The sequence below is a fragment of the Rutilus rutilus genome, assembly GCF_951802725.1.
Source record: "Rutilus rutilus genome assembly, chromosome: 1".
Taxonomy (NCBI): domain Eukaryota; kingdom Metazoa; phylum Chordata; class Actinopteri; order Cypriniformes; family Leuciscidae; genus Rutilus; species Rutilus rutilus.
In genome coordinates this window covers 50,777,090-50,790,134 of record NC_140209.1, presented here as the reverse complement: position 1 = coordinate 50,790,134, position 13,045 = coordinate 50,777,090, and positions in this window count along the sequence as shown.

The window sequence follows — 13,045 nt, the reverse complement described above, 5'->3', positions numbered from 1 at the left end:
CCAAAAGCGAAGCGTCGCCTTCTGCCGCATCCAACCCTGCCAAGAGAAGAGTGTGTAAGTGAGACAGTGAGTGTGTGTGTGTGATGCTGCTGACTCTTCTAGAACAGCGCGCCTCAAAACTACACTTCAGCCAGTACGAGCGCCATAGTCGGACCGTAACTTTAATATTCGTTGAGTTCATTTGACATTTTCCTTTGGATTTATTGTATTTAACTTTCCATTGTCGCGTTTGCAACTGTTATTTAGAGAAATGCAAAATAAAGTCTTTTTTCCACAGGCCGTAACAACGCCTGTGCGAAATCAGACGGCGTAGCCCTAGACGGTTTGTGTTCACCAGTAAACATGCATAGCCTTTTTTTTTAAATATACGAGAAAGACTTAATCATAGACCATTTCAGCAGGAGAATGTGAAACCAAACCGAGGTTTTTTTCCCCACAGTAAAAGTTTAGTGGCGTCGTTGTCAGTGCTTCAGAATGTCCACTTGAGGGAACTAATGGCTTTATTCTTCTTCAGTGCTGCCATGTCACACTTCTCCACACACAAACCGCACTCTCACGACCTACAATAAATACTGCAGTAGCTGCCTGAACGTTTGTTTTTTCCCTCTTAAATCCTTTTTATATATATTTACCATATTCGCTTATATAACTTAAATTTATTAATTTTGTAGAATGATTTAACAAATGTAGGAGGCTACTCAAATATGAGTTGTAAGGTAGCGTAGTCAAAATGTAGCCTACCGCCTGTCAATGAAATTTAAAGTTGAAATTGTAAACTAAACCTATTCAAAATTATTCGAAATAAAGCTAAAATGATATAAATATGAAATAAAATAAAAACAACTAACTCTTAAAAGCAACTAACTGAAATCAAATTAAGTTGAAGTACTAAAATTAGGCTACTAAAACTGAAATAAGCTGGAAATATTTTAAAGAAATGAAAAAAAATTACAAAAGCAAAAATTAATGAAAACTTAAGTTTTATATAAATATAAAAATTATTATATAAAATAAAAGCTAATTCAAAATATTAATACTATGAGTGTATAAATCAATACTAAAATAACACTGCTGTCAATGAGCCTAACAATCTATTAATCTAAAGCTGGGTTCTTGGTGTATGTTTGATATTCTTCTTTGCATTAAATTTACATTTTATTTAGTGTATTAACTCATGTTAACAAATGAGACCTTATTGTAAAATGTTACAAATGAATTAAGTAACAATGAGTATTCATTTTTAAAGCATTTATTGATCTTTGTAAATGTGAGTTAGTAAAAATACAGTCATGCTCAAAAGTTTACATACAACAGGATGATGTCCAAATTTTGTTTATATATATATATATATATATATATATATATATATATATTTATATTTATATTTCAGTACTGCCCTTTGGAAGCAACAGAAGATACTTGTTTCCCGGAAGACAAATTTAGTACAATTTACCTCGATCTTCAAATTCAAAAAGTTTTCATCCCCCTGGCTCTTAATGCATCATTTCCTTCTGGAGCATCAGTGAATGTTTGAACTTTTTCTAATAGTTGTGTTTGAGTCCCTCAATTGTCCTCAGTATGAAAAGATGGATCTCAAAATCATAGTCACTGCTGGAAAACTGATGAATTTGCAGGACCTGAAGGATTTTTCTGAAGAACATTGGGCAGTTTAACTGCTCAGGCCCAACAAGGGACTCAAGAATAACCATCATAAAACAAAAACAGCCATGGATCATCCAGGTAACGACACACGGTATTAAGAATCAAGGGTAGGCTATATGTAAACTTTTGAACAGGGTCATTTTTTTATAAATTCAGCTTTTTTTTTTTTTACTACATATAACTAATTACATTTTTTATGCAAAATATGATTTAATGGATTATTACTTTCGACCTAAAGGTAGTGCAGTTACGAAATTGATGTGGTGTGATACATAATACATACAAAGTTTGTTGTCAATATGTCAAGGCATTGCAGAAATAAAGCCTGAGTAGTCATTTTGGCATCATGCCTCAAATTTACTGCTGCGGTATACGAAAACGGTTTTGTCTATCGACACGAAATCCATAACTTTTAGTCGACACAGTCTGGAGATGACACGATTAGATTTTGGTGAAAATTGGACAAACAGTCTAGGAGGAGTTTGAAAAAGTAGGTATTGAATGAAAATCAAGATTGCAGACAGGAAGTTCAGCCAAATATGGCAAAATTGGTATCTATGTTCTCAGTGTGACCCAATAGATGTATAAAGACCATTTTCATTGCAATAGGCAAATGTATTAACATTTTTTTGGAAATTTCATTATAACTTTTGACCAAAAGTTTGATCTTCCCCGAAACTTTGAGTACCTTCAAGGCATGGTGCCGGTGACTCATGCCGAGTTTCATAAGGATACGCTAATGCGTTTATAAAGTATAGCATTTTATATCACAATACTGTATTGAAGTCAATGGCAATTTCATGTTTTGTTCTATTATAGCGCCAACAAGAGGCACAATCCCACTATTTTTTTTTTTATGTGTCCTCAGTGGGAGCCCATACATCTGTCAAATTTGGTGAAAATATCTAATTTCGTTTTGGAGTTATAGACATTTATAAGTATAAACACATAAAAAATTACCCACACCTGACTTTGTTTGCATTTTCATGCCACTTACTATTAATATTTTGACATTTGGGCATTATAAGCCAATGACCTATGTTTTCAAACTTCCCACGGTGGTTTCGTCTCGATCGGTCTAACGGCTTCGAAGATATTGGCAAATGTTTTTTGAGCGCTAAATCACAACGCTACTCAAACCGTAAGGCGACACCTAGCATGTTTGGTATCATTGGACTCGGCAAGGATTCAGGAATGTAAGGAGAGAACTCCAGTGAAAAAAAGTCAACCACACCCAGAGTTATAAGCATTTGAAAATTGAATTTTGACCACTAGGTGGCGCTGGTTCGAAACTTTTCAGGCTCCTTCAGGGCATCGTATTGATGACTCACACCGAGATTCATAACTATACATTCGTGCGCTCATAAAATACAGCATTTTAGTACAAAATCCAAAATGGCCGATATGGGAAAATTGGATATCAGTCGACTCGGCATGACGTCCTGATTCTAATGAGACCACTTTTAAATAAATTTTTTGATAAATTGTTCAGAAGTAATAAGCAAAAATAGCCATTTTTCGTATCTCTGGACAAGTAGGTGGTGTGCGCCGAAACACAGCATGTCGCCTCAGGTCATGCTTGTGATGATGTACCAAGTTTGGTCTGAATACGATAAAGGGTTGCGGAGATACAGCCTTAAGTCTGTTTTCGCAAGCGCTACGTAAAATTTGTTTGTGCGGTTTTCGAGAATGTTTTGACGAATCAACTTGAATTCCATAATTTTTTGTTGGCATGGTCTGAAAATGATCTGGTTCAATTTTCGTGAAAAACGGAGCAACCGTCTAGGACGAGTTTGAAAAAGTAGGTTTTAAAAAACTTAAAAATGGCGGAACATTTTTCAAGACGCCAAATGACGTCATATGGCGCAATCGAATCAGCTTGAGCTAAGGAATCAGACGAAAAAATTTTTCTAGCCCTTACGGTTCAAAAGTTATTAGCATAAACGTGTGAAACTTTGGACAGTTGGTGGCGCTAAAGGGATCGAGGTAAAGACTCCATATTTGCTATGGTGACAGTTCAGTCTATCCTCTATAAGTGTGCCAAATTTCATAACTTTCCCGCAAACGGTTCTATGGGCTGCCATAGACTTCCATGGCAGAAGAAGAAGAATAATAAGAACGGCAATGATTTCAAGAGGTGCCTACGCACTTTCAGTGCTTGGCCGCTAATAACATGCATTTTGTATGATCCCTCTTATTTTGGTAACATAATTAACATTTTGCAGATTCTGCAAGGTGTAGGCTATGTCAGAAAAACTGAGTAGGTTTGAACCTTCGACTTGTACTCTACATGAAAGTTATCAGCTTGAAAAGATTCAGCTTCACTAGAAGTCTATAAATAGTCACATTTCTGAAAAACCCATGGCTTTTACCAGAGTGTCAACCTCACATGGAGTTTCTGTATTCACACTCTCCTTTCTGAAACCATCAACTGCCTCGCTAAACCAAATCACACTTGCTAAGGGACTCAGTTTGTGCTTTGTGGCAACAATTATTTTAAAAGCGATCAAATTGTGATGAGCCGACTGGTTGAAGCAATATGGCTGCTGCATCATCTTGACTGTAACACCCCAGCAGAAAATACCCTCTTCTGCCTTGTGTTTGTGAATAATCATAATGTGATTATTATGCACAGTAGGTGAAAGGAACAGTGAAAGTCTCACTGACCTACTTATAGAAGTGTTTAGGCTGTGCTGCAAAACATGTGAACTGCTGAGTGACAGTCCTGTGTCACTGCTGAAAGGGTAAAACAGGAAGTCGAGGGTTTTGAGTAAGGCCAACCAGACTTCTTAATTTAGCAAGGTTCATGTATGAATATAGCATGTAACCCAGGTCACTAAAAATCCTGTTGATGTAAGAAAAAGAAAAAAAGACTAACACTGAATATGTAAAACAGTTATTTTATTTGATAAAATATCTGTGAAGAGAAAATAAGAAAATACATCAATTAAAACCATAAAACTAATTTAGAAAAGTGATTTAATTTAATAAGATGAAGATTGGTCCCATTAGACAGGACACAGACGATGCAACACTCCTTGCCAGAGAGAGAAGCAGCTGGCGCGATCCTGAAAAGAAGAGAAAAAATAAAATTAGAACGAACAAACTAACAGTTGTAGGCCTATGTATCAGAGAGATAACAGAGATTTTAAAATAAAAGTGTGGATTGAATGTCATCAGTCAATGATTACAGGTGAATGTTAGCGCGAATGCTACAGGGAAAATGCAGCCCTAAAGTTGGAGTTTTGCCTTTCTGAAAACTTAATAATTGAAAATAGAATTCTCTTGGTAAGTGAACTAAATAAATTCTCTATTACTGAGGTTTTTGAGGGGGGGGGGGGGGTGTAAATGTTTGGTAAATGGTGTTCAGATATAGACGAGAATACTTTTTGTGCGTAAAAACAAACAAAAATAACGACTTTATTCCACTATTCATTTCATTCTCTCTCTGTGCCTCGAGTTAGTTTACGTAGTGTTTTTGCGCAGCGCGTCTGTGTTGCACGTCACCACGTAGGCTCACTATTGGGCGATGCTGGTCATGTGTGTGATGCGTGGTGACGTGCAACACAGATGTGCTACGCAAAAACACTACGTGAAAAGACTCGAGGTCCAGAGAGAAGGAAATGAAAAGTGGAATAAAGTCGTTATTTTTGTTTGTTTTTATGCACAAAAAGTATTCTCGTCGCTTTATAAACTTAAGATTGAGCCACTGGAGTCACTTGGACTATATTAACGATGTCTTTAATACATTTTCTGGGCCAGCAAGTTATAGTGTCCATAAGCCTGTGGAGGAGTGATCCAGCTCTCAGATTTCATCAAAAATATCTTAATTTGTGTTCCGAAGATGAACGAAAGTCTTACGGGGTTGGAACAACATTAGGGTGAGTAATTACTGACAGAATTTTCATTTTTGGGTGAACTAACCCTTTAAAGAGACACAAAACGGTATTTAATGTTTAAATTTATTTAAAAAATGACCGAATTTGAAAGGTGAGACTTTGTTTCATATCAAAAGTAACTGTCTGTCAGCGCGTTGTCAGTGTCCTCTCTGTTCCGTGATGTATGTTACACTGCATGAGAACATGGTACGGCGTGAGAGCGGTGTGGCTTGTCGAACATAGCAACAGCAACTAAAGGGGGCGGGTCTTTGCGAACCTCGTGCAAGCAGCATTGAACTGGAACTGAGATTTCTGAGATTTAATGAAATCCTAATTCATATATTGAGACTGCTATTGTGAACAGTAAATTTGATTTATTGTGAATTTATTTTTCCCTACTGTTATTTTCTACTTTCAAATTCTACTGTATTTTATCAGTGAAATCAGGCCACTTATCAAGGCACATATATAATATATATATGTATATATATATTACATGGCTTGGTTGAATTCCAATGTAGAATGTGGTCTGTTATTTCTTGATAACAGACTGCTGCGAAGTACAGTGCATGCAGAATTATTAGGCACGTTGATTTTCTGATCATATTTTTTTTCCAGGCACATTTGACCAATTCCAAACCACATTAATCATAATAACTACAATTAATTTGGTTTTTAATCATTTATAAGTGATATATAATTGTTCATGAAGGCTGGAAATGAAAAACGCCTTATATTCAGGTGTGCAGAATTATTAGGCAAGTTTTCTTTTACAGATAAAATAAGCTAAAAAAGAGATTTAACTCTTTTTAACTCTAACTCTTTTAACTCTAAAATTATTAAATGCCCATGAGAAGAATGCAATACTAGAAATTGCAGTTAAGGCATTACCATTGGACAGTGAAATACTCATTAAGTCAGCAGGGTCAGACAAATACAGGTGGAGAAGAAAAGACACATGTTAACTGCAAAAGAATTAGGAATTAAGGTGAAGAATTAAGTGTGAAACCATCAGGAACCCTTTAGTCTCCAGCGGCACCATTTTCCAGAACTGCAACCTACCTGGAGTCTCCAGAAGTGCAAGGTGTCAGGGTCTCAGAGACTTGGGTTAGGTAAAGAATCCTAAAAATGTACCCCCTCTTAATAAGAATCACAAGCTGAAGTGTTGTGAAAGAATTAATCTTCCAGAATCTGACAGTAAGTTTTGGGAGTTCATTTTTAGTCCATCTCTGCAAAACGGACTTCAGGGTAGGAGATGGACTAAAAATAAACTCCCAAAACTTATTAAAACATATTCTGGGAGATGAATTCTTCAAATAGTGGTAGAAGAGGATGTGGTGCTGGTCCTTCAAGAGTCACTCTCAATCTGTCTGTCTATAAAGCCTATAAAAAAAACAGTCTTCATGTATTTCACAACACTTCAGCTTGTGATTCTTATTAAGAGGGGGTACATTTTTAGGATTCTTTACCTAACCCAAGTCTCTGAGACCCTGACACCTTGCACTTCTGGAGACTCCAGGTAGGTTGCAGTTCTGGAAAATGGTGGCGCTGCCGCTGGAGACTAAAGAGTTCCTGATGGTTTCACACTCAATTATTCGCCTTAATTCCTAATTCTTTTGCAGTTAACATGTGTCTTTTCTTCTCCACCTGTATTTGTCTGACCCTGCTGACTTAATGAGTATTTCACTGTCCAATGGTCATGCCTTAACTGCAATTTCTAGTATTGCATTCTTCTCATGGGCATTTAATAATTTTTGACTTTTCAGTCTGAGTTAAATCTCTTTTTTGGCTTATTTTATCTGTGAAAAAAAACTTGCCTAATAATTCTGCACACCTGAATATAAGGCGTTTTTCATTTCCAGCCTTTATGAACAATTATATATCACTTATAAATGATTAAATACAAAATGAATTGTAGTTATTACGATTAATGTGGTTTGAAATTGGTCAAATGTGCCTGGAAAAAAAAATATGATCAGAAAATCAACGTGCCTAATAATTCTGCACGCACTGTATAAAACAGTTGCCATGAAAAACAGAGCGTTGCTATGGACACAGGATTCTAACCGTAGAGACGGAACGGACTGTTTTCTTTAGCGGAAGCAATACAATCGTTTTTAAATCAATAAACTCCTTTTTAAATCAATATTTTGTGTCAAATTATTGATTTATTTGGTGGGTAGCCATGTAATAAGCGGGATAATGTAGAGCGAGGCGGTTGTTATAGTGAATACAACCCCTTCAGTCCCTCCCCTTCCGGTTGACCACCATGGGACCTTATTTCGGAAAAATATTGTATGGTAGTCAACGGTGAGAGACAACAAATATTTTGATCTCGTTTGAATTGTGCCCTGAATTACACATATGATGTTTGTCAATTTAAAAGATACATTTTAAAGTCAAGAAAGTCGCAGTTTGATGTAAAACTGTTGAGGTATAAGACTGTGAAAATACGTAATTACAAAGACTACAAACCCAAAAGGCGCACGTGTGACATCATACCTTTTCTCTCAATGAATGAAGCTAACTTTACTGAAGCTAACATCTGTCATTTTTTTTATAGTCTTACGTTATAATCGTAACGTTACGCCGTCATGCCTGAGTGTTTTGTACCAGACTGCACACATACGATGCATGTTGGTGACGTACATAGTGCGAGACGAGAGATGTAGTTCATTGAGCGATTTTCACATAAAACTAAATGTTACTCTTCTGTTTTATGACAAACTGCGACTTTCTTGACTTTCATAATTATCTTTTAAATTGACAAACATCATGTGTAATTCAGGGCACAGGTCAGACGGAATAAAAAGATAAGTTGTCCCTCGCCATTGACTACCATACATATTTTTTCCGAAATAAGGTCCCATGAGCCGGAAGCGGAGGGGAGGGACTTAGGCTCTCTATAACAACCACCTCGCTCTACATTATCCCTTACATATTATATATATATATATATATATTTCTTTTTTTCTGGAGAACAGAAGTGAAAAGGGAATTTCAAAGGGTTATCATTTGGAAGAATTGTATTCAAATTTAAAATGATTCTCTACATTATATAAGCCAACTAGAAACAATTTGAATAAATAGGTAAAAATACATTTTATACACATATTAATAGAGTAAGGGTCAATTAACTTTATTAGTTTGAATCTAAATAGGTCAAAAAGAGAGAAACAATTTATAATAGTTACAAACTAAATAGGAAATATAAATCTATATAAATAAGGGTTATAAGAAGGTAACATTTAATTTGTTTGGAACAAGTCTTTACTGCCAACCTGGTCATTATTTTCTTTTGTCTTATGTGGTAATGATGTTTTGAATTTCACTGCTTTATTTTTATTTATCATTTTCCTAAATACATCTTACCTGTTGCTAACGCAGCCAGTGTTGTCACCATCCCCTTGTTGTGGACACCGTTTCTTGAGCAAGTCTAATCTTCTGGTCACTGGTCCAAATCTAGAAATGGTGTACTCCCTTCATGCTCATTTCCGGATTTCACTGTTTGAGAGTGAGGGTTGCACTCTCGCCGCGACGCGCGTTACACGTACTAAGGCATGTATTACTAGTATTTCTTATATTATAGAATGAGGATTTGTTTTAAACCCGTATTAAACTTTAACTTTACAGTGATACCTTAAACCAGGATCAGCAGGAAAAATGCTCCGCGCATTTTACACCGCAGAAAATATTTTCTTACATTGAAAGATAGACCCGAGCCATATAGAGATCAAAATATTTAGGGGTTCAAGCATGAAATGCTGAGACCCTATTGTAATTGTAAGGATTCGTAAAACGCATCGTGCAGGCCAAACCGTAAGGCCTAGAGACGTGAAACCTGGCCAGATGGTAGGCCTCAGTTTGGGGACAACCTATCAGAGTATGACCCCGATTGGCCCATAGGTGGCGCTACAGCAACCAAAAGTACAAAATCGCTCATAACTCTTAGGCCGTTTGACCTAGTTTCAAGTGCCGTACACCACTGTGATCCCTGGCTCAAGGCGGACTGCAAACTAGTCCCTGGTTTTTCGCCCGATCGGAACCAGACCAGTCTAGGACAATTCTCTGGACTCTTAGATCAATAATTATCGAAATAAAGTTGAACTTTTGCATTTTTCGCATGGGTATAATTGGGTCATAAAGAAAATGGGCGTGGCAAAATGCACTCAAAAGCCTATAAATCCTAAACGAAAACTCAGAACTTCACGAAATTTGGTGAGCATATGTGCCATAATATTCTAAACAAGCATGCAAAATTTCATGTAGATCGGACCATAGGTGGCGCTATAACTGTTAAAAAGCTTTGAAACCCATATATTTCCTATGGTAAATTGCCTGTATTGGCTGTAAATGGACTTTTCCATCTATTATTTCAGTGGTTAAAAGCTTTCCAAATAAAACTTAATGTCTTAAATGCTTATGTGCTTAAAGGCCTTAAATGCTTGAACCCCGATAAATGCTGCTTGCAGCTTTAATCAAGATTATTACTATTAAAGTTCTTTTTTCATCCCTCTCCTCCTGTTTCCCACTCTTTCATTGACAGCGACCCACATGCATACATCTTCATCGACTGACCTCATCTCTCCTCATCTATTATGTATGGAATCTCTCTCATTCTGTCAGCAGTGACTTGCACAGACTAGCCAAATGTGATGGGGCCTCAAGTTCTGAAGGGTTCCCTTTTTATTTTATTTTATTTTTTATTTTATTTTATTTTATTTTTTATTTTTTGCTAAACAATAAGCCTTGATATTTTTCCTGCCAGACTGATGCAGTGTACAAACACACTCGCAGCAATGCTTTCCCACAGCACATGAATGATGCTGATCACGTGGCTGAATTTGTTTGTATGCTGCATCTGTGTTCACTGAAACGTGGCCTGATTTTGGCTTCAGGCCGCAGATGACCTGCAGAAACTCATTCCAAGTTGTCGTGGGGTAAACATTAAGCAGGACCATATTTGCTTAAAGATGTTATTATTTTTCTACATATCAAAACATCTATTTACTACTTTTTTTTTTTTTTTTTTAGGTTACATATTTTGGAATGTACTGAATGGTACCGAAATTAAGTTTGTTTATGTGTGTATATATTATAGACAATAAGTATATACTGTATATATATATGTGTGTGTGTATGTATTATAGATATTTACAGTATATATTATACATATATATATATATATATATATATATATATATGTATATGTATATGTGTGTGTGTATGTACATGTATGTGTGTATGTACGTATATGTATGTATGTGTGTATATGTATGTATATGTGCAGTATCTCACAAAAGTGAGTACACCCCTCACATTTCAGCAAACATTTTAGTATCTTCTCAAGGGACAATACTATAGGTATAGTCAATGTATTACTGTCCTCTGAAAATAACTCAACATACAGCCATTATTGTCTAAATAGCTGGCAACAAAAGTGAGTACACTCTAATTGATAATAGCTGTATGTCGTTTAACCATGCAAAGCCACATGTCCTATTCATCATGTTCATGTTTTTGTCTGCTTGACAGGACCATACAAATTAGTGTATCTTGTATTAAAGCAGTTAAAATTTGTGCTTGGAGTACAATTCTCTCATACTGACCACTGGATGTTCAACATGGCACCTCATGGCAAAGAACTCTCTAAGGATTTGAGAATTAGAATTGTTGCCCTCCACAAAGATGGCCAATGCTATAAGAAGATTGGTAACACCCTGAAACTGAGTTACAGTACAGGCCAGGGTCATACAGAGGTTTTCCGAGACGGGTTCCACTCGGAACAGGCCTCGCAAGGGTCAATCAAAGAAGTTGAGCCCTCGTGCTGTGCGTCAGGTTTAAAAAAACAGACGCATGAGTCCTGCCAGCATTGCTTTAGATGTTGGAGAAGCGGAAGGTCAGCTTGTCAGTGCTCAGACCATACACCGTCGGTTTGCATGGCTGTCGTCCCAGAAGGAAGCCTCTTCTGAAGCTGACTCACAAGAAAGCCCGCAAACAGTTTGCTGAAAGCAACCTGTCCAAGAACATGAATTACTGGAACCATGTCCTGTGGCCTGATGAGACTTAAGATAAACTTGTTTGGCTTAGATGGTGTCCAGCATGTGTGGTGACGCCCTGGTAAGGAGTACCAAGAAAATTGTGTCTTGCCTACAGTCAAGCATGATGGTGGTAGCATCATGATTTAGGGCTGCATGAGTGCTGCTGCTGGAAACATGGATTCCAACATGTACTGTGACATTCTGAAGCAGAACATGATGTCATCCCTTCAGAAACTGGGGCGAACGGCATGATAACAACCCCAAACATACAGCCAAGATGACTACTGCCTTGCTGAGGAAGCTGAAGGTGATGGAGTTTGGAGTGGCCAAGTATGTCTCCAGACCTGAACCCTGTTGAGCACCTGTGGGGCGTCCTCAAGCGGGAGGTGGAGAAGCGCCATGTGTCTAACATCCAGCAGCTCCATGATGTCTTTATGGGGGAGTGGAAGAGGATCCCAGCAACAACCTGTGCAGCTCTTGTGAACTGCATGCCTAGGAGGATTAAGGCAGTGCTAGATAACAACGGTGCTCACACAAAATATTGACACTTTGGACACAGTTTTGACATGTTTACTTATGGTGTGCTCACTTTTGTTGCCAGCTATTTTGACAATAATGGCTGTATGTTGAGTTATTTTCAGAGGACAGTAAATAGATACTGCTATACAAGCAGCACATTGACTACTCTAAAATATATCCAAGTTTCATTTCTATAGTATTGTCCCTTGTGAAGATATATTAAAATGTTTGCTGAAATGTGAGGGGTGTACTCTCTTTTGTGAGAAAAGAGATTTGCACACACTGCAGCAGGGATTTTGGCCCACTCCTCCATACAGACCTTCTCCAGATCCTTCAGGTTTCGGGGCTGTCGCTGGGCAATATACGGACTTTCAGCTCCCTCCAAAGATTTTCTATTGGGTTCAGGTCTGGAGACTGGCTAGGCCACTCCAGGACCTTGAGATGCTTCTTACGGAGCCACTTTTTAGTTGCCCTGGCTGTGTGTTTCGGGTCGTTGTCATGCTGAAGACCCAGCCACGACCCATCTTCAGTGCTCTTACTGAGGGAAGGAGGTTGTTGGCCAAGATCTACGGTGCAGTCGTCCTGTCCCCTTTACAGAAAAGCATCCGCAAAGAATGATGTTTCCACCTCCATGCTTCATGGTTGGGATGGTGTTCTTGGGGTTGTACTCATCCTTCTTCCTCCAAACACGGCAAGTGGAGTTTAGACCAAAAAGCTCTATTTTTTTCTCATCAGACCACATGACCTTCTCCCATTCCTCCTCTGGATCATCCAGATGGTCATTGGCAAACTTCAGACGGCGTGCGCTGCAGGATTTTAATCCATGACGGCATAGTGTGTTACTAACAGAGCCGGACAGTAACTGAGTACATTTACTTGAGTACAGTACTTAAGTACAATTTTGAGGGATCTGTACTTTACTCGAGTATCATTTTTGGGGAGTAC